Consider the following 23,441-nt stretch of genomic DNA (forward strand, 5'->3'; position numbering starts at 1 on the left):
CGTCGATTTGAAATTTCTGAAAGATTTTCGATATGGGATTTCGATGGAATTAATTCTTGTTTATTTATTCGATCTTTGGTTTTGGCATTGGGAATGCCTTAGTAATGATTTCGGTTTGAGAATTATCATTTTGTTTGATCTCGCCGTTCTGCTATTGATTTGAGATACTCCTGACGTGTGGGACACGTCGTTGGAAATTCATTTGCAAGAGATGGGGAAGCCTTTTGTATTTATGGATTTACTTGGTTTTCGGATTTCTTTTGCCATACCTTGGGTGACTTATCATTGCTAGCATTGATCTTCCGCCTTTGTGGCGAGGTGATGGGATCACCGAAGCCCTCCTCTTTTGTGGCGCTGGTTACTGTCTCTGTGACAGTAATTCTGAAGCCCAGTGTCCTATCGCTACACTTAGTGGCGTAAGGGTATATTACGGGTGTAATGGGAGTACTTTAGCCTGGGAGGCTATCACCCGAGCCTGGGAGGCTCATTCGTATGGCTATCATCTTCCCCTACTCATTGTATTATTGCTGGGCTAGCGGGGTCTAGTCCGATTTTTCACTGTAGTCAGTGGGGCTGGTCTTATTTCTTTTCTTGAGAAACGAGATTTCTGTTTTTCTTTATAATTTTCAAATGTTGTGACTAGCGAGGCTAGTCAATGTATCGTTTTGAAATTCTTGGTTTTAAAGCTAAATGTGTTTTCTTATTGCGGCATGCATCGGGTTTTTTTTTAAAGAAATAAACGTGGGAAAGTATGAAATCTTTTTCTTTTTAATTTGTTTATTTTTGTCCACTCACGCTAACGTTTTTACGTACTTTTCCCTGGGCCCTTCGGTTTTCAAATGCCCAGTTTGCAGGCGAAATTAGATGAGGTCGGGTGTACATGGAGTCGAGGCATAGCCAACAGCATTGCTTCCGCGTACTCATTCTATTTATGTGTTCTTTGTTACCTAAGGGAATAGTATTGCTCTGATAACCTGTGAAATTAATCTTGTAATGTGGGTTGAGACTGTTATTTGTGAAATTGGAATTGTGTTTTTGGGGAGCAGGTGGCTCCAGGAGGATAAGGATGGGTTGATTTAGAAGTGCAAATGTTTTCCTACAGGTTTTGGGTAACCTACTTTTAGGGGAAGTGCTACCAAATTTTTGGTAGAATTTCTTTTAAGGTGGGCCCCGCAGGGCCACTTCGGATTTCGGGGTGAAATCCGGGGCGGGTCCTGTCAGTCGATCTCAAAGAAACTTTAGACTGCAGATAATTGAGATAGATGAGGAAGAGAAGATGGAAAAGAATTGTTGGAAAATAAATGAACAAGAACTCACCAGCCATGCCGATCTTTCTGATCTTGATCTGCTTCCCAAAAATTCAAACTAAAAAACTTGTTCATGATCTCAATATGAAACAGATGGAAAAGATGAAGAGGAGGAGGTGTCCTTGGAAGACAAATGAAAAAGAAGAGTTGCGGCAGGTTGCTGAAGTGAGAAGGAGAAAGATTGATTAATGAATAATTGATGATGGGTTGGGTTTTGTTTGCAAACCCAGCCAAAACGATGAACAAAGCAACAGTAAGAAGGGGAAGTTGAAAAAACAAGGGGTTGGGTTGGTGGGTTGGATTTGGCAGATGGGTTGGAGGTGAAGTCCACAAAATGCTATTAGCCAAGGCAGCTGTCAAATTTATATTTGACAAAAAATTTTGACATCTCTTGTTGGAGATGCTCTTACCCTATTACTTACACAAATAGTTTCATCTTCATCAAGAAACTGATATGTATTAGTTAAGAACTTAAGATAGAGTTTTTAAAAAATGATTTTCGTTAAAGCAGAACTCAAGTATGAATCCTTTAGAACCCTCTTTCCTCAACCACTTGATGTCTTTAGATACTGGAGAGCTTCATCATCATTCATCCCTATTATTATAGCATAAATAACATAGTTCGATATAGGTCCAAGGTTCTTTAATGCACTGCAGTTCAGCGAGACTCAAACACACAGATAAGCTATACTAAAAAGCAATAAACTGAATTCATATTTGGTCACCGAAAACTGTTGCCCACATGATTTTTCTGGCTAAACCCTGGACAAGAAAACTTTTTTGAATTATGGAAACATGCTAGTAGTATGCCCCGGTTCATAGATTAAGAATAGTACAGAAGACTACTCTAATAATACATTTCTGCTCAGAGTAGTCTATGCCAAATAACAATACCTCGCCTTACAGGCAATCTATTCTACCTAACCTTAAACGCCGAGCACGCAATTGTGGTATGCTAAAACTAAGTGCTTCCACAAGACTCATAGAGACATTCTTATAAGCATAGACATAGATGCAAATAAACTAAGTACTTCCACAAGACTCATAGAGACATTCTTATAAGCATAGACATAGATGCAAATAAAACAACTAGACATTTATAGGCTCCTGCCCTGTAAAAAGGTTAGACCTCTTAACAAACCAAACTAGCCTAGAGATTGAGACCAAGCCCAAAAAACTTTGTCCCAGGCCCAGGCCCAAGGGTACCAAAAACAACACCATAGAAGACTTTAACCTTCCTCTGCCAATCATCGCCGCCGCCGCCACAGATGCCGGCGGACGTCCCCTCCAACGCAGCATCAGCGCCACCTCCTCTTAGCAACAGAGAAAAGATCAGCAGCAACCCAATCGGTGCTGGAACTGGGAGAGAAGAACAACAAAATCGAAACCCAAACGGCCAAAATTGAGAGACTGATTAGGATCTCTAATCGTAAAACCAACTGCCACCGCAACAACAGAGGCCTCCTATTCTGCCAATCCTCGCTCACTGCCGCTACACAGACCACACCCAGTTCAATTGCCGTTGCAAATCCGCCGGCTGCTCCTCCGCAACACCTGCTCCAAACCGCAACAAAGAACACAGATTAGTTATACTAAAAGGCAATAAAACTGAACTCATATTTGGTCACTGAAAACTGTTGCCCGCATGATTTTTCTGGCTAAACCCCGGACAAGAAAATTAATCTCTAATAAAAAATTAAATCCCAGATAAAGTTTTGATACACCACATTTTAAGTCTAATGAGCTGGCGACTGTATTCCATAATTACTCTTTTCATGTGCAGTATTAGGGATGCATGATTTAAAAATGCAATATCAGATCGCATTTTCCTAGAAAACATCAACCTCTAGAGTAAAGAGAAAATATATAGCTATAGCAAGACAATATAAAAACAAGTAAATTGTTAGCAAAAAGATTTTTTTTAATGTATAGATCATCTCTACAAAATTTCAGTCAAATTGATGGTCGTTAAGGCATTGATAACTACTTTAAAGCTAGTACAGTTCAGGTTGGACAGATTTAGTTCGTCCATTGGTTTAAACGAGTTAGATACCTTATAGATTATCAATTTGGCTGAAATTTTGCAGATATGATCTATACATTAGTATCTAAAAAATGAATGGTTGAGATGTGGATATGAGACTGAAAAGTGACACTAAACTCTAACCTCGCTTTGAAATTTTAGAGCGAGGCATCGCTCTGGATAGGATCTGTATATATATATGTGTGTGTGTGTGTGTGTGTGTGTGTGTGTGTGTGTGTGTGTGTGTGTGTGTGTGTATGTGTGTGTATAACACACACGGAGCGGTTCCAAAGAGGACGTCCGCATTGTTGCTAAAGTGCGGACGTCGACGTAGCAGCCTCGATCAAGCTTCGACGGCACAGCGCCGCTTGCCGGACAGAGGCCAGGGGTAGGACTGACTGGTATGCAGTCAGGTGGAGTCGCCGGCGATGAGGTTGCAGCACTGCCTAGAAAGTTGCAGTTGCAGGTCGAGTTCCTGCCCAGAACCTGCAACCTCGACCTTCTCCGACCTCAATCGCTGTCCAGAACCGTCTGGGATGCCTCCGGCCTCCGTCCGCCAAGCCTCGAGCAGCCGTCGTGGCCTGTAACGCCGCTGCTGTGTCGCCGTCCACACTTTAGCGAAGTGCGGACGTCCGCTTCAGAACCAGCCTATATATATATATATATATACAACAACGTTCCAAAGAGGACGTCCGTGAATTTGAAAACTACGGATCAAACACGTGTCATCCATTGGTTGGTCGTTGAAATTTCAACGGAGTCAACTTGATTTTCAAAGCTTATACGTGGGTCCCACTCATATCATCTTCTCTGTCTCTCTTCCTCTTCCTCTTGAAGGATCCAGAACGAGGGACTTGTGCATGGTGGCCGGTTCGATCCCAGTCTTTTTTTTTTCAGGCAAAGCGGCTATAAAGCTAACAAAGGTCGCATTGCTGCAGTTAGTGAAGTTAACAAAGGCTACAAAGCATCCTTACAAATCATCATAAACTATCCAATTTCTATTCCAATTTGTCTCTGTTTTATCAAATCTATGATGAGAAAAATACTGCACCAGAACTTCCAATTTCCCGGTCTTTTTCTTCTTTTTTTATCATCCACTAATCTAACTCAAATTATATAAGAACCCATAAGGCCATAAGCTACCAAAATTTCAAAGCAACCCATCACAATCCATCAGAGAATCATGACCATATTAAGCATCCATCTCCCTATCTGAAAATCTCAGTTCTTTTTTCTTTCATTTTGAGTAAGGAATGAACATTGGGTTTGAATCAATGATTTTTGGCAGCTCCTGATCAATTGAAATTTTGACTCCGACCACCGTCGATTCCAGAAGCGGCTTCTGCAAATTCAACTCCATCTTCTAGAGCAACCTCAAACCAACCAATGTGTCTCCAATTCTCCCATGTCAGCATTCGCGCCTCCAAAATAATGAAATCGAACTGTTAGTTACTTTCAGACTCTTCAATTTGAATCATAGCCTATATTCAAATTGTTCATAGACCATGAAATCTAAGATTTTATAGATCTAGATCCCTACCAATGACACATACCACCAGGAAAAAAAAACTCATATTCTTCCTCCAATTCTTCTTCTCCCATCTTGTGATGCAAACCTCATGAAAAAATCTCCAAACAAAATGATGATTTCATTCTCAACTTTCCTATGCTCCATCAGAACCAGAAACGAATTCACCCAGTGACCAATTTTCACTTCCCGAAAGAAACCAAGTCAGACCCACACCTTTACTGAGTTCACTCAGATGATTTTGTTGGGCATGATGTTTTTGCTGGCAACGAAGATGATTAGAGAGGATGAGAGTCGAAGGGGATGGGATTGTGAGAGTGGTGGAGGGGAGGAGAGAATGTCAAGTTAGAGCGGAGCTTGAGGCGGCGGTGGTGGTGGTGGTGGTTGGCAGGTTTCTTTGGCGAATGGGAGATAAGTAGCAACACTAGAAAGTGCTGCCCATTTCAAGATTAACACTTTCTATTCAATCTGCTTCTGTTTTTGGATTTGGAGATTGGAGAGACGAAGAAGGATCGGGATTAAGAGAAGATTCAGTCTTAGAAAACTATATCAGAGTTGGAGACGGAGGAGGAGATGTGGGTGGAACCCACATGGAAATGAAGTTGATTGACTGGCTGACACGTTTCTTCACGGACATCCACTTCTGATCCCTGCTCTGTGTGTGTGTGTGTATATATATACATGCTGGTTCTGAAGAGGACGTCCACAACCCAGAAAAAGTACGGACTTCCCTCCTCCAGTGACGAGAAGGCGGCGATGGCTGCACTGCGGTTGCCGGACGAACCCTCTGGACATCCTGAACCAGTTTGCAGTCGGGTGGACTCGCCGGCTACCACTTTCCAGTCGACCTTGATCGGACTACCAGTTTGCAGTCGACCACGCTGCCCAGACCTCCGACCTCGATCTATTTGGCCTTCGTCTTCAGTGCAAACTGGTCTAGGATGCCCTTGGCCTCCGTCCGGCAAGAGGTGCGCCGTCGTTAGAGCTTGATCGCCGAGAAAGGAGGGACGTCCGCACTTTTTCTGGGTTGCGGACGTCCTCTTCAGAACCTCTCTCTCTCTCTCTCTCTCTACATATATATATATATATATATATATATATATATATATATATATATATATATATATACAGATCCTATCCAGAGCGGAGTTCCGCTTTGAAAATTAACGTGTGAAGTTCGAGTTTTGGGTCACTTTTCGGTCGCATATCCACATCTCGACCGTTCAGTTTTTAGGTACTAGTGTATAGATCGTCTCTGCAAATTTTCAGCCAAAATGATGATCGTTAAGGCATTGATAACTGCCTTAAAGCTAGTACGGTTCAGGTTGACAGATTCAGTCCGTCCATTGGTTTAAGTGAGTTAGATACCTTAACGATCATCAATTTGGTTGAAAATTTGCAGAGATGATCTATACACTAGTACCTAAAAACCGAACGGTCGAGATGTGGATATGCGACCGAAAAGTGACCAAAAACTCGAACTTCACACGTTAATTTCAAAGCGGAGCTCCGCTCTGGATCGGATCTGTATATATATATATAGACACACACTCCTTTGGTGTTAGGGCAACTTTGGGTGAGGGCACGGGGATCATGAGTTAGGATTATAGGATTAGATTGAATCAAAGATTCTAGTAGGTAATTTTCATTAGTTTTGATTCATTAATTAATCTTGGAATAAAACAGGAAAGGCATCCGAGGATAGACTAGCAGCAAGAATTCAGGAACTGAAGAAAAAAATTGAATCAACGAGGCTTCGTCTGGAGGAGGAGAAGCATGAAGTTTTCAAAGGAGCAAAAGGAAGCATTTAAGAGGCTGAGTGAGAATTTCAACAACTTGAAGACGGAGTACAATGCATTGGTGACTCAGATTCTGAGGGACTCTCACAAGTAGTAGTTTTATATATGCATGTCTTTTCATTTGTGTCAAACTTATTTTCGATCTTTTGTAATTAACTAATTAATTAATTAATTAGTATGTAGCTAGTCCATTTATGTATTGAAATTTCTATCGCAATAAACTAATGAAAACCAAAAGCATTAATCTATGGGAAAAACTGACCCTAGAATGTATGTTATCCTATTCATCTATCATTCAAATTGGTCGGCATGAGCGAAATGAATGTGTTGCAGGTATTTTCTTCATGACCATATCATACGATTTGGTTATTTTTTTACATATAGTCCTAAAAAAGCAAAGAAAAATTCATAAAAATAAAAAATAAAAAAGCAAAACAATCTTTTTTTCCTTTTAATTAACCACCTAGCTTAAAACTCACCATGTCATCAATTGATCATTGTTGTGAAATATTGGAGGAAACTAATCTCAGAGTTTGTTAAGTTCCATCATCTTCACATACACATGAGATAATCATGGTGGGTGCTTTAAGCTTAGAAAGATCAACACCAATACATATTAGTTAAAGGGCCCTTGACCCAAAGCACCAAAATTGGACAAAGTTATCCCACTTACCCTAGCAAGAGATTTTTATTCCCAGTTACCCTATTTGAAGTAAAATGACATTTTTGCCCTCAGCCTAATTTGAAAAAGACATCGATGCCATGCTCCTCTATCTCTCCTCTCTCTCTGGCACTAGCAACACTCTCTCTCTCTCTCTATCTCTCCTCTCTCTCTGGCACGAGCAACACTCTCTCTCTCTCTCTTTCTCTCTCTCTCTCTCTCCTCACCCTCGCCGACAAGGACAACCATATAAACAAGCCTTCAAATCCCTCCCCAACTGGTCCTCCAACGACTTCGACCTCTACATGTCCTCCAATCCTGATTTCCCGCCGGCCTAGTTCGTCACCGTCCACGAAGAAGACGACGAAGACTTTGATTGCGAAGACGACATCTTTTCCCAGTACCATTCCACAATCCACGCCGAGCGGAACCGCGACGACGTCGTTTCAGAGCCCAATTCCATTTCCAACACCGACGACTTGTAGTCGGACCGCGAGAACCAGGTCAATTTCATCATGGATCTGTTCCAGCAGCGCGTCGAGCAGTCTCAGGTAACGGCCTGTTCTGTTTTGGTCTCCGGCGACTCCAATTTGGGGGTTGTGGAGGGGAATTGTGACACGGAGGCTCTGGGTTCGAGCTCCCGGAGGACGTTAGCGACATCATCCACTATCTTTGCCTCGCCGGAAGACTACTTCCGGTCCCATATCTACAGTCAGAAAGATGGGAGAAGATGACATGGTTGCCCAAATCAGTTTTTTTTTTTTTTTTGGACAATAGACGTCTATTGGAAGGCAATAGACGTTTTGAATTGATGTAATCTTTTTTTTTTTTTCTATAATCAAAGTTTTATTTGTCTAAATTTAGGGAGATTAACTCCCATTCTGGCGATTGAAAGTCCTATTGGAGGGCAATAGATGTCTATTGGGGGGCAATACATGGCTGATAGTCGTCTATTGGGGGCAATACATACATGGTTGATAGTCATCTATTGGGGGGCAATACATGGCTGATAGTCGTCTATTGGGGGCAATAGAGGTCTATTGCCCCTCTATTAGGGGCAATAGATGTCTATTGGGGGCAAAAAAATTTTCCGGTGAGATTTTCAGCAAATTTCGGTGGGCGGTAGCCGGTGACAGGAATCCGGCGACCGGTGACCGGATTCCAGCTGCTGGTGACCGGGCTCCAGCGAAGTCTCTCATGGTTTCTCTTTCTTCCATTCTCTCTCTCTCTCTCTCTCTCTCTATAAGTAACAAAGAGGTGAGGGTAAAATGGTATTAAAAAAAATAAAAAACAAAACAAAAATTTAATGGGGTATTAGGGAAAACCTCCTCAGAGTGTTTTGGGTAAGAGAGAATTAAAAAACTTAATGGGATAAGTGGAAAAAAAATCTTTAAAAATGGTGTAAATGGACAAAACCCCTTAGTTAAATAGAAAACTAGAAGATCTACTGATTTGATACACATAATATCGTAGTTAAATCAATACGCACATCTAATAATACCAACTACTCCAATCCCTTTCCCTTTCGAAGTTTATAGATGAATAGAGAGAGGGCGGAATGTCACTTTCTAAAGTAAAGAAGAGTACCCCCTAATGATTCTGGTCGGGCAAGCCCAAGCTGGAGCAACGATCCTTTTAAAATCAATATGTTATAAACTTGTTAATTTTTTCAAATAGATTCAAATGGGTAGGGCTGGGCATATGTTGGGCTGGTTCGGTCTTAGGCCCAAACCATTTTCGGACCGGAATAGTCGGTTAGGCCCAAATCCAAACCGAGCACAGAATAAAAAAAGAGTGGGCCGAAATTTCGGGTCGGCCTGATTCGGTTTTTGAGTGGGCCGAACTTTCAGTTCTTGCGTCGTTTTATTTTTTAGCCACTTTTAGCCCAATATTTACAGGCCCAAGTTTATCATTTTCACATTTTACCTGCTGTTTTTTTTGGATCATTTAGCCATTCTCAAGCCCATCTACAAAGCATACAATTCAAATATAACACCTGCTTTTACATCCTAATTAAACGACCTAAACACCTAAACAATAAACATTTAAGCAAAAGAGTTGCAGCCATACAGAAAATCAAAAGAGCTGTAGCCATATTCCATACTCGATAGTCAAACTCCAAACTTAGTTAATACTTAATAGTTACAAACCTAAATAAAAATAGAGAACAATTCAACCAAACTCCAAGTTATTACAAGCCATATTCCATTCTCCAAAGTCCAAACTTATTGACAAACCTAAATAAAAAGAGCTGCAGCTTGCAGGTTTGCTTCAATGCTTCATCAGTCTCCCAATTCAGCAGGTACATCTTGAGTAACACAAGAATCCGCAATTAATCAGATCAACATCAAATTCTAAAAGGCCAAAACATAAACAGACCAGTCAGTACTTCATTTAAGCTACCTGCTTCCATCTTTTCCAATTCAGCATATTGCTCCATTTCAGTCCTAGTAGGCTCTTTGAACAATGGCTTACTAGCAACCCTCAACCAATCACTTGAACAGACAAGAACCTCAACCATTTTAGGGGTCAAACTTGCCCTAAATGGATCCACAATCCTCTTTCCAAGACTGAAGGCGCTTTCGGAAGCTACGGTTGACGCAGGCACAGCCAAAACATCCCTAGCAATCTGCGACAAGATTGGAAACCTCCCAGCATTTTCTTTCCACCAATCCAACAATTGAAAGCTTTGATTTGAAGGGTCCTCAGACAGCTCCAGCAGGTATTTGTCTCCTTCATTCTTGATCTTGACAACATCCTTTTCTTGCCTAAGCTTCATGAACTCATTCATGCTTGCAGCATGGCTATCCTCATCCTCTAAACTTGCATTCACAGCGCCAAACAGTGGCTGGGTTGTAGAAAAGGAAGCTTGTGCTGCCTCGGGATCATTTTCAACATACTCAGCAAAGAGCTGCAGAAACAAGCTCTTGACTTCGAGTACCATCGAAGCCACCATGTTCTTGTCTTGCTGCAGTTTTGGAAAGAAATACTCCAAGTACAGCAGTTTGTACCTACACAAAAATTAATCACAAAACCGAGGGTTGCACTATCATTATCATTTCACAATAGTTCATGTCATTAACATTATAACATCATTATTAACTGAAGAAGACAAGTCAGACCATCATGCCAACAAACATTAATGCAGTTCATTATTAGTTAATTAAATCAGAAATCAAACTATGACATTAACATAAAATTACCTTGGATCCAACACCACTGCTATCAGCCGTATCTTGTTCAAATCTTCAAGCCTCCCCCAATATTTGTCGAACTTCTTTTTCATTGAATTCCCAATGTTCACCATCAATGCATCATCACCTTGTAAAGACATAAATAAACCCACAATTAGAAATCACAGAAAATTGACAAGCGAAAAAAAATAACAAAAAAACAAATTGAAATAAGCAATGTTCTTTACCTTTGATACACTTGTCCAGCTCTCCAATGATGGCACACATCCAAAGCAATGGCTGGTTTGCTGTCACAACACTTGTCCCACTAAACTTGAGCGTTGCATAGTAAAATATCTTCAAGAACTTGACCAGCTTTGCAGCCTTTTCCCAATCAAGTCCAATCGGAGGTCCATCTCTCTTCTTTCCACCAACTCTCTCATTGAAATAGGATTCAAACTATGAATCCTCATCCTCCAACCTAAGAAAGGCTTTTTGGTACTTTATTGCTATGTCTAGCATAAAGTACGTCGAGTTCCATCAAGTGCAGACATCTAAAGGCACCATCCCACCCTTGTGGTCGACTTTTTCTTGAGTTGCACACTTACAGAATTTTTCCAGCCTAGCAGGACTTGACCTAATATACTGGACACAATTTCTGATCCCCTCTATTGAGGAATCCAGCTCCTGCATTCCATCCTTAACAACTAATTTAAGGATGTGACAGTAGCACCTCATATGTAGAAATTCCCCACGTAAAACCAACTCTCTCCAATTCCTTATCTTTTCTCTCATGTAATCTAAAGCCACTTGATTAGGAGATGCATTATCCATGACAATTGTAAATACTTTCTCTATTCCCCACCCAATTAAACAGGTCTCAACTAGCTGCCCTATTTGTGGCGACCCGAATGAGTATACCACAGCGCCGTAATATTAAGCCAATAAGAGCTCGATACGTCGTAGACGTACCGTAGACCTACCAACTTAATACTACAAGGCCTTTTGAAAATCCAAATTTTAGAAAATAGGAGACCAAAAAAAAACTAAAACTTTTAAGAAAGGACTTTAAAATCAACAACCCAACATTTAAATCAACAAGTCTGGAAAAGCAACAAAATAAGGTGGCAAGTGCATTGTGGCGCCTTAGGGCTTACATCATAACCGAAATGAAAGGAAAGTTCAACAACAACAAATAAACAAAGGGGTGAGGCGCGCTCCTAGGTAGGCGGACCTCACAGAGTTCAACATGGAATGAAAAACGAGTAAAACGATGGAATACCACAAGGGAAGAACTTCAAGCAACAGGAACAGCAACACACGAACTTGGCCAACGACCCACTTCTAATCCAAATCGTCCGGAATGACCTCGTTATAACCTGAAATGTAGGGGTGAGCATTTCGTCCTCGCTAGCCCAATAGGGGCCGACCCAACCTTAGTTAGGTTTGAAATCTAATAGGTAAAACATAGCTACTAGAATATAGGTTGCGCGCACTTGTAAAATCAAGTAAAACAAATGCAAACAAAAACAATCATAGTTGTTTCGTTTCAGGAAATCATATGCAGCATGCTTCACACAATTTGGAGCTCCGAGATACTTACCTGCCCACTAAACCAAAATAAATCGGTGACCGACCTGGTTCGTCCTGAGTTCGAGAACCAGCCAACTACTCTATAGTCCTTGTGACTACAAGTAGCGAAAGTGTCCATTTCCTGGCTCTGAGTCTCCTATGACTGGTTCACTGTCTGTACTCACCTTTCCTCGACAAACATAGGAGCACAGCCCCCTCCGGAGGTTCACGGTTATCGACACCGTGGGATCCCTAGGAATCTACGCGTCTAGGTCCCATTCACTTTCAGGTCACAAACATAAACATACAATGGGTACAGTATCTCAACATGCAAGTCTAGCCTCGGTTTTTGCAATCCACAATTATCAGTTCTGAAAACACATGTATCACGAGGCATCGACTAATGAACAACCAAAAACATACTTGCAGGCAGCATAATATTATACTAGAGCATTCCACATATATCGAAAAGCCTCTAACAAGGAAGGGACAGCTCACCCTACCTGGAATATGCCGGCGTATTCCACACTCTGCTGCTTCCCGCTTAAACTTTCTTAACGATCGTGTTTCCTAAACCATTACTTAGTTGGTAAGTAATTATCCAGGTAAACATCATGATCAACTTTAAAGTAATCGCGCATACTAAATCCTTTTTATTTCAATGAGGCCATTAATTATTTCTTTCAACCTTTACCAATTTGGGAAACTAACTTCTTTCTAAAAAAAGAAAACGTCCTTATCGCTCCGCTAAACTTTCGCCAATCCGAACGACCAAAGTCGAATCGATCCTCACATTTTACGAGGTCTGTCAACCCTGGTCAACTCTCGGAGTTGACTTTTAACCTTTGACTTTGACTTCTGACTTTTAACCAAGTAATCCTTTATTTACCATTATTTATTATTTATTAAAAATAAATAAGTAAATAATTCTTATTTATTAAAAATAAATAAATAAATAATTATAAATAAAGTTTTGCTTTTACTTTTACCCATTTACTTCACCTTTTTCACCTTTTCACTTTTACCATAACTTTTACCTCCACACTTTCACTTTTACCATTCACCTCCTTTTTACCGAATTTACCTTTACTTTCACCTTCTTCACTTTTTACCACTTTACCGAGGTAAAAACTCATTTAATCCAACTTTTACTCTTTTCTTCATTTTCTTTATTTTCTTTCAAAAATAAAGCCATTTCCTTTTCTTCATCCTTTTCTTTTTCTTTTGGCCAAAATACACAACAACAATTCACCAAAATATTCAACACAAAATTCCAACACTTAGAAAACTAGGCCAATAAAATTCTACTAATTAAATCCTCCTCAAACATCTAATTTTCACAATTTTCCAACAACAACAATAGCTTCACAAAAATCAAAATCAACCAAATAAATTCCAAAAATTCTAGGGTTTGTCCAAAACCCATTCCTTACCCTTTCTTCTTCAAAAATCATGTCATACTCCTTCTCCTTGGCCTTCTTCACCTACAAATCCGTCCATAATCAACATCTCAACCAAAAACTCGAAAACAAGGTTGCATGGATAGATCCTTACCAAAAATTCTTGCCAAACCCATAGCCTAGCTTCATGGTTCAAGGAGAAATCGGGTTCATGCAAACAAAATCACAAACCCAAATCAAAAACTCGGATTTAGGAAGAAAGATGTATAGATCGAAGGAATATTGGCTAGATTAGGATGGAAAATACCTTGATTTGAGCTTGGAAAGAAGAAATCACAAAAGCCCCAAATTTAGCTTCGGGTTCTAGGGTTTTTGGGGGATTAAATGGCTAAATTTCATGATTTTGGTTGGAGAAATGGAAAGAGGGAAGGAAGAGGAGAAAATCTGGAAATTTTGGTGAGGAGAGGGGTTCCGGCGACGGCGGCCGGCGGCGGCGGTGCGGCGTCTGGCGGTGGCGGCGATTTCCGGTGGAGGCTAGAGAGAGGCTCTCGGTTAGAGAGAGAAAGGAGATGGAGAAAATGAGAGGGAGGCTAGGGTTTTTTGGGGGGTTAAGATGCTTAAATAGCTTCCCCAATTTTAATTGTGAAAAGTCCAATTTGCCCCTCCTTTTGGGCCAATGGGCTTGGGCTGCTCCTATTTCATTTTCCTCTTAATTTTCCTTAAGCCCATTCCGAAAATTACCTCTTCAAACACCCTTATTTCTCCCATACTTCACCGAATCCTTTCGGGAAAAATTTTCCGAGCTTATCCTAAGCCTCGATTCTTTGAAAATACTTTTCTAGACCCAAATTGGATTTTCTCTAAATTTCTTAATCCTTTAAATGGCCTCAAAGTCTTAACCTAAGCGTGAATACTTGTGTACCATACGAATACGTGGCTTCATACGTTATTCGATAAATTAAAATAAACAATAAATAAAATAAAAATAATACGGGGGTCTACACTATTGTCTTGCCCCTATGGTTCGGTATCACAGAGAAATTAAAGATTCGTTTGTGCAGAACCCAATCATTATCAATGAAGTGGGCTGTGAGAACCGAAGTCCAAATATCAGTGGTTAGGGACACTCTCTGACCATAGGTGGCTAAGATATTTTTAATCCTAGTCCTCTCCGATTGATAGAGATCCCAGATCTCTCTAGCAATGGTCCTGCGGGATAGTTGCTTAAACTGTGGCTGAAGTGTTTTCATGAAATCAATGAATCCCTGCCCCTCAACAAAGCTAAAGGGCAGTTCATCCTTAATGACCAATCTAGCACATGCTAACCTAGACACATCTTGATCAAAAGACCTTGCAACTAGCTTTCCCCCAACTTCCCCAGACTCAAACACTAAGTTTTTTTGTTTTTTGGCTGAAAGGTAAAGTGGGCATTTCTTACAATGATAGAGCATGTGATTTCTCATCGAGCTTGTGCCGTTGGACTTGGAGTGCACCAGGTAAGTCTGCGGGCAGTAGTTGCATTTCACCTTCGGCTTCAACATCTTTGTACCATCAGGGTTCAGCAGCTTCGTGAAGTGATCCCATGCCACACTTTTGTTCTTTCTCTTTGAACCAGACAAAATTTCAACCTCCGATGCAGCAATAGGTGTTGCAGCAGCAGCAGTAGCAGCAGGCTGAACTGGAATGCTTGAACTGGATGCAGCAACACTAGTTCCCATGCTAGAACCCATATCAGTTCCAACAGTAAAAGCTCCAGTATGTTCTTCCATCATCTGCATTATCAAAACAAAATTCCATTAATAAACACATACCATTAGAATGAAACCTAGTCAACAAAATTTCATAGCCAAAAACCCACAGTTTATCACAGAATCACAGTTTATCATTAACAGTGAGATCACAGATCATGGAGATCACAGTTTATCTTAAACTTTATAAACCCACAGTTTTATCTTAAACTTTATAAAACATTAAAACCCATAGTTTGTCACAGATCAGTGAGATCATAGTTTATCACAGAATCACATAACCACAGAACCACATATAATTAACAAAACCAGTATCACAGTTTACCACACAATCACAGATCATACAACCCTATTAACAAAACCCCTAACTAAAAAATTCAAAACCTAGGACGTTTGTTCGAAATCCCTACATCAGAACCTTGTTCGAAATCCCAAACATTAGAACACCAAACATTAACAATCAAAACATGAAAACACACACAACATTGTTCGAAATCCCTACCTCAGAACCCTAAGTCCCTAAGATCAAGACACAAAATCAAAAAAATTAAAATGAAAAGAGAGAGAGGACGACCCGATTAGGAAGAGCGAGAGCGAGATCTGACAGGTTTTGGGCTTTAGAGCGAACGCAACAAGTGATTAAAATGAAAAGAGAGAGAGGATGACCCAATTAGGAAGAGCGAGAGCGAGATCCGAGAGGTTTTGGGCTTAGAGCGAACGCAACAAGTGATTGAGAGAGAGGTGGTTACTGGTTAGGGTTTTTTGAGAGAGAGGCGGAGGGTGAGTGTTTCAGTGTTTGAGGGAGAGGCGCAAATGAGGCCGCTCGATTAGCCCTTTAGGGTTTTCAATAGATCTTGTGATCTGGTGAGGTTTAGCCGACTCAGAGATTGTGTTCCACACCAATACTATGAAGACAGGTATAAAAAAATATATATATAAAATAATTAAAATATAATTATTTATATTTCGGTTTGGTCCGGTTTAAACCGGTCGGTTCAAGAATGCAAACTGAGGCCGACCCGATTCACATCCGGTTCAGGCCGGTTCTGGAATATTTCGGTCACAAAGCTATCGGTTCTGTTACCGAACCGGGAAAACCGGTCCGGTCGGTTTCCTGCCTCAAATCGGTTTTCTGTCCACCCCTACAAATAGGCATGCAAGACATAAATAAACATTCAAAGAAAAAAAATTATAAATCAAAGAAAGAATATTGACATTCAGCATTTGTCGCTGAATCCACTAACATCTCAGTTTCTTCTCTTTTTGACTAAGGATATGTAGTTTGCTGCTAGAATTCTTTGTTTTCAGTTACAATCCCTTGTTGGGTGTTGTCATCGCGATGTAATTGCAATTTCTATTGATTAAAAAACAAGAAGGGAAAATTACTGGTCACTCCCTATACTTTTAGGGCGTCAATAGTTCAGTCTCTGCTATCCTAATTTTAACAAGTTACTCGTCAAACATTCAAATCTCACACAATGTGATCCAAAATGACTATTTTACCTCTCACTTCCTCTTTTTTTTCTTTTTTTTTTTTTTTTTTTAATTTTTTTTTTTTTTTTTAATTATGTTTTCTGCTTCTCTCTCACTCTCCTCCTAAAAATAAAATCCCTCCCTAAAACTCTCACAGCTCTCTCTCTCGTTGGAGTCAAAGTCTCACAGTCCCTCACTTAGAATTTTTGACTTTTTCCGGTCGAATTAGACAACGAATGAGGTGAGGAAATTCATCCTCTCGCTGAGCTCTACACTTGGTTGTATTCAGTTCTTGATTTTGCTTAAGTTTTGATCAAATTGGTTTTGGGTGCTTTCAGGTTCGACGGAACTTGACTTGATACATAAACTCTCGCAAGTGTACGAATCGTTATCAAGTATGGGAAGTATTGAGAGGGAACACAAGCTAGGCTCACAATTTGCTATAGGCAAATATGAACCCAACTAGAAATTAAGCCCCCATTATTTACCAACGCCAAAATCTCTTTGTGGTAATGAAGCCTTGATGATGTGAAGTGAAAGCCCTTTAATTGTTCCTTGAGAAAAATGGTAGAGAATGATAAATTGGGAAGAGAGAGAATGAGAGAGAAGATGGAGGTGGGTTACGGCTACTGTTCATAAAGGGGGAGGAATCGAAAAATAGGTCGTGGTCTATATATATATATATATATATATATATATATGAGGTGTTGGTTGTGCTCTTTGCGTTAGAAGAAGAGAATAAGGGCTGATGTGTGTAAAAACCAAGGAGGAGAGCAGCCATGTGTCAGCATTTGTGTGGTCCAGTACAAAAGAAGAAAGAAACCAAGGCTGTTCCACGTGCTTCTCTTACTAGCCATCCTTAATTAAACATTGATTAAGTTTAATTAAGTTGGCTGCTAGTGTGTTACATACAAATCATCTTCCAATAGAGTTCCTTTATAGCGCAGCCGCAAAGCCAACCCTCGTGTTTCATGCAACTACGTTAGTCCGGGGCGTGCGGTGTCTGAGCTCTAGCTATGCCGATGCATGAGGACTACTGCCGGACGGGCACTAGATGTTTTGGGCTCATGAGCTTGTTCTCATCGAGTGTTGTTTTCTTGGAAGCTTGGTAGAATTGGCTGCGATGGTGGTTTCGGTGCGACCTTGAAGCACAGAAGTTGGACTGGTCCAATCTAGAGCTTGCGGTGCTTGGAGGAAGTGATCGTACGGTGCTTAGAGGACGGGATCTTGGTCTGCGTCTTTCATGTGAGGGAGGTAGGAGCAACAACTTCTGGATTTAGCGCGGGTCGATAGCGCATGGCATGGCGTGGCGACGGCGATGGTGAGGAGTGGCGTGACATGTCGTCTGATCATATGTTGTGGCGTAGGGGTTGGTGCACTGGGCCTAGGTGTGGGCCGACCTGCTAGGGTTTTAAGGAGCACATTCCTTCGGATGCTATTTGGGCTTGAGTGAATGAGGTCTTTTTTGGCCTCTTCTATGTTAGTAATTTGTTTTACTTTCAATAATTTCCTAAGTTTTTTAGGGACCAAAGCCTTTGTGCTTAGCTTACAGAATGATCGGTGATTCTACACATCTATTGCAAAGTTCTTTGGTGTACTGCAATTGAGTGCATTGGCACCGGGAATTTTGTCTGCTATTATTTTTGGTTTAGAATCATGTTGTTCTGCTAGGCTCCTGAGTAAAGGAGTGGAAATGTTTCAAGTTTAATGGCACCTATCCTCTCTAGTGGGAACTATGTATTATGCCATTCTGGCCTGTTTTTCTATGAATGAAACCATTATATTTAACTCAAAAAAAAAAAAATATTGGCTGCTAGTGCCTTGCTAATTAATTAAGCAATTAATCGTCTGATTAATTATCTTAATTAATTAAATTGCATTTCTTCTTCTATCTTCAATTTTTACAATTCTACGGCACCACCGCACGCAATATTGTGGTTTTGGATTCCGCTCCCTTCATGTCATCAGTCACTGTTGACTCGGTGATGACTTATTGTCTTTTTGTCGGAAACTCTAATTTGATCCAATTTAATTTTCTGTCGGTTTTCGCAACTCCACTTATTTCCTACAAGATATATATAAATTGATTAATTACATAATAAATTAATAATTGACTTGAGGATTAACTTATTTCTAGTGTTTTAGATATAATTACATGCATAAAAATGCGTGTATTCAGAGCTACTGACGATGATAACTTTTCCGGTTTCCTTGGTTAATTTGTGGCGTCGTGGAGCATCATTTGAGGTCCGGGGAGGCTCAGTTCATTGAGTTGGCGGAAATGAGGAGTTTGGGTAAGTTTTGTCTCCATCGTACCGCCACTTGTGGTGGTGGTTTGAATTTTCTTTTGGGTTTAATTTTGATCATAGTGCGTATTTGATATTGGTTATCGATGCAAAATTTCTTGAAGTGCAGAAATTGGAAGTTGATTGAATCCCATTTCCAACTCTCCTCCACCGAGCTCCACTCCCAGCCCGCCTACCCCAGATTAAACCCTAAATTAAACCCAAAGCTCCAACATTTAAACCAGCAATTGAACTCAGAATTGTAAGTGATTCATCCAAGTTTGGGAGGCGAAAAAAAAAACCCAAATTAAACCCAAAGCTCCAAGCAACCCCAAATTAAACCGGCACCCTCGTCATCCTTCTTCCTCAACCCAACGACATCGTTCTCAGCTTCATGAGAGTTGGGAGGCTAGACTAGGCCAGCTTCGTCGCCTCAATCCCATTCTGCAAGTGATTCAACAACATCATCGTTGTTGAATTTGACCCAAAAAGGTCGAAAATCCTAGGTGAGGGACTGTGAAACTTTGACTTCAAAGAGAGAGAGAGAACATAATAGAAAAAAGAGAGAAGAATTAAAAAAAAAAAAAAAAAAAAAAAAGGAAGTGAGGGTTTAAATACTCATTTTGGACTACATTCTGTGAGATTTGAATGTCTGAGGTGTAATTTGTTAAAATTATGATAGTAGGAACTGAACTGTTGACGCTTTAAAAGTACAGTGAATGACCAGTAATTTCCCAGAAAAAAAAAAAAAGATTGGAGGGGCTTCTCCCTCACAAACTGATATATGTATGAGGAAGCCTTCTGGCTTCTGCCATAGCTTCTGGGTGTTTGATTGATTTCAAGATATAATCTTTATTAAATTGATGTATGTAGCTAAAACACTATGCGCTAGAGCTCAATATATGGAATTTATAGAGCATTCAACTGCTTTCAAATTTCACACACACACACACACACACACACACTTCCCTCGTATTTTTGTGAAAAACTTGTCCTTATGTTGCGACAGATTACATATTTATTTATATTGTCTTTTAATTGTATCCTCACATACAATTAAGTGCGGATATTTGTGAAAATTCAAATTTTTGACCATTCTTGTGGAAAATTGGCTTACAGATAGTTTATTTACTGACTTTTGATGGAAATTCAAAAATTTAATCATTCTTGTGGGAAGTTGTCTTAATAATAAATTTTTTTTTTCATTTATAGTCCATCACAATTACATAATGACTTGCTCTAGTCAGGCTGACAGAAAAAGCCACTGCAATTCAAACTTTTAAAATCCCAGCATCCAACATCTAATCATCAATACTCATGAATTAAATGGCACAAGTAGTGTGACTAGCCTCGGCGACATCTCGTCTAAGCAAGTAGAGAGGTCGCAAATCCCCCATCTATCATAACAACATTAAAATTAAAAACTGCTAAAAAAAAAAAAGCCCTATTGCCCGGACCCAAAGGAGAATGCCAATAGCCAACCCATCAGCCAAAACCTTAGAGCTCCAGCACTTTAAAACTGTCGCTGGCAAAAACAAACTTCGGCCGCCAAGTAACCAACACACTGGCAATACCAGGTGTGTCCTTCTTCTCTCTGTGATTGACTAGCCGTCGTCGCCATCGAGAGAACTAGACCCTATCAAAACCCCAATATAGACCTCATCATTTAGCCCTTCGGCCCTAAACTCGCCCGGCCCGTAGGGCCGAAGCCCGACCCGGCCCTTGCATTAGGGCGGGTCGGCCCTACCCTTTCTCAAATAGGGTAGGGTAAGGGTCATGCAAATGAAGCCCGGCGCTACCCTAAAATTTATATATTATTTTTATTATTTTCTATTACCTAGGCTTTGTTTTCTTTAATTTTTATTTTCTTTGTTACACAACAATTAATATTGAGAGATTTAGAGAAATAGTTAATTGAATATAATCACCTAACTACTAAATTAATAAATGTTATAAGTTAATTTCTATATATATATATATATATGTGTGTGTGTGTGTGTGTGTGTGTGTGTGTCTTGTATTAAATATGATCAACAAAAAACAATGAGTCTTATATTACCTATATAATCATTTAGCCACATTTTGAGGAAAAAAATAAATTTTTTTTTTTTTGTTAAACAAAATAAGGCCCTTTTTGGCCCATTTCGGCCCTATTCGGAAGGTCGGCCCGACCCGGCCCTTTAGGCCGTAGCGGATCTGCCTTTTTGGGCGGGTAAGGGTTAGCATATTTGAACCCCGGCCCGACCCTACCCAGCCCTAAATTTTGTTGACTTTGACTAGGCTTGGCCCAGCCCTACCCTAAGCCCTAAAATTTAGGGTTGGGCCGGGCTAGCCCCAATAGCAGCCTCAAAAGCCATGCCGAGATCTATAATTGTCATTCCCATCATCGCAGGTCAATCAACAACATCGATTAACACCAGCAACCCACCATCAACACAAAGCCCGCAACCTCCACGACCAAGACCCGTAAGCACCGGCCCCCAAGCTTTTGCCATCACCACCCCCAGATTGGGCACAAAAACCACCGCCTCCACTATCCCTCTACCAGACGGCAAGGGATCACCATCAAAGCTACCACATAGCACTACTGACATAGATTGAAGACCACGCCAGCAGATCAACTCGTCAGTGTCATCTCCCCCCCAAGCAGCCAGAGATAGTGAACAAAGAACCTCCACCAGCCCCATTTGCCGAGCCACTGCCAAAAAAACCTAACATAGCTCTCAACCTCCTGAAAGAGTCATAATGTATGTGTTCACGGCGCTAATTTGGTCTTAACACTACAAAATCAATTTTTTGGATGAAAAATTGAATCTCTACTATTCATGGGGATAATTTCCTAAAAGCGGCATTTCGTATACCATGATGGATTGAAACACTTGATTTCAGCAAGCCAAATTAATTTACAGTTTCGAGTCATATTCTTTTGCTTATTAAAATACCAACAATTTTTTGTGAGATAATGCATTTATTTATTTTTTTATATTACCAACTGTTCAAGTAAATCCAGAATATGTGTCTGACTCAAACTCTAGGTTACTTGTGCAAGTTGTAATAGGGTTTATGTTAGAGATATTCGTAGATATCCAATCATTGTATAATTAGTTTTCCATGTACAACTCTGATTCTATACTTGCAATCCTCTATATAAAGAGGCTCCTATTATCAATGATAGCACAACTCAATTCTCTCCCAATTTCAGTTTTCCTAAGACACGTTATTAGCACGATACCCTAACCCTGAAATTCCGAAAACCAAAAATCCTAAAACCCTAGATCGCCGCTCCTAGCCCACGCTCGCCTTCTTCCCTCCGTGTGTCACAGCGCCACACCGCGCCATACAGCTGCCACATCGTGCCACCCCACTATCACACCGTTGTCGGAAACCCTAATTAGAGGTATGTTTTAAAGTTCCCGTTCTTAGAGTTTTTGTTCCTTTTCTCTTATTTTTCTTCGGGGACTTGCAAGCTCCGTTCTTCTACCCCCCCCCCCCCCTCCCTTTCTTCTATATAGGGGAGACCTAATTAAGCCGAACTGTGGGGTTTCGTGCTATCTCCAAGCTTAGAGCTTGTTCAGATCTCCAAACTTCGAGTTTGTAGAGAATTTATGATCGACCACTTAGGTCATTATTTCGATCTAATCCAATACCTCTTGGAATCGAATTTTTTGGGAGCAATTATGCTAAGAAATTCCTAATTTCTTGGAAGCGATTACGCTCAGAAATTTCTATTGTTTCCGTGGTAGCTTTGCACTCCGAAACTAACCATTTTTTCTTGTTCTCTTTTCAGGATGAGTAACCTGAACAAACTGGACTTTGCTCTATTGAAAACAACTGGCTTTGGATATCACAAGTGTGTTCGTGATGTCTGTCTGCATCTCAAGGCCGAAGGAATCCTGGATACGATTCTTGAGCCTAGCTAAGACATGCTAACTGTTGAGCAAGCTCAAGCTTTGGAAGCAAATAGAGTAGCCTTGGAGGCAAATAAGGCGAAAGCCATCATCTTAATGACTCGTCATATGGATGATTCGCTCCAGTACGAGTATATGAATGAAGAAGACCCCAGAAAGATTTGGCAATGTCCATGACTTCCTGCTTCCTGACCTAGAAGTGAGATGGCACAGCCTCCACTTCTGTGATTTCAAGACTGTTTTTTACTACAACTCGGAAGCACTTCGCATTAAATCCTTGATGGAATTCTGTGGAAAAGATATCACAGATGCGATGTTGATCAAGATGACTCTCTCTACTTTCCCCATCTCCGCTTTGATGGTTGCTAAGAACCATCGAATCGATGTTACTGCAGGACGGATCACAAGGTTTCATGAGCTCATTGAAGCTATGAATGTTGCTGAAAAGCATAACAACATCCTTATGAAGAACTATAATTCGAGGCCCGTAGGAACAAAACATATTCCGGAGTCCAATTATAGTCGCGCCTTTAAAGGTGAGCGCCAAGAGAGAAACCCTAAATA

The 23,441-nt window shown here is 40.5% G+C and overlaps 1 long non-coding RNA gene across 2 annotated transcripts; it reads right to left on the bottom strand.

Annotated features, from left to right (window-relative positions):
- Nucleotides 1-11,601: 11,601 nt before the first annotated feature.
- LOC112190060 lies at nt 11,602-14,003 on the bottom strand. Of its 2 annotated transcripts, none has more exons than XR_005807445.1 (3): nt 13,771-14,003; nt 13,497-13,642; nt 11,602-11,870 (listed from the first exon to the last, which is right to left on the bottom strand). It is a non-coding gene; the product is annotated as an uncharacterized LOC112190060 (long non-coding RNA). The 2 variants fall into 2 exon arrangements; XR_005807444.1 differs by lacking the exon at nt 11,602-11,870 and adding an exon at nt 12,447-12,633.
- Between the last annotated feature and the right edge of the window lie 9,438 nt (nt 14,004-23,441).

Source organism: Rosa chinensis, chromosome 2 (assembly GCF_002994745.2).
Source record: "Rosa chinensis cultivar Old Blush chromosome 2, RchiOBHm-V2, whole genome shotgun sequence".
In the NCBI taxonomy this organism is placed as follows: domain Eukaryota; kingdom Viridiplantae; phylum Streptophyta; class Magnoliopsida; order Rosales; family Rosaceae; genus Rosa; species Rosa chinensis.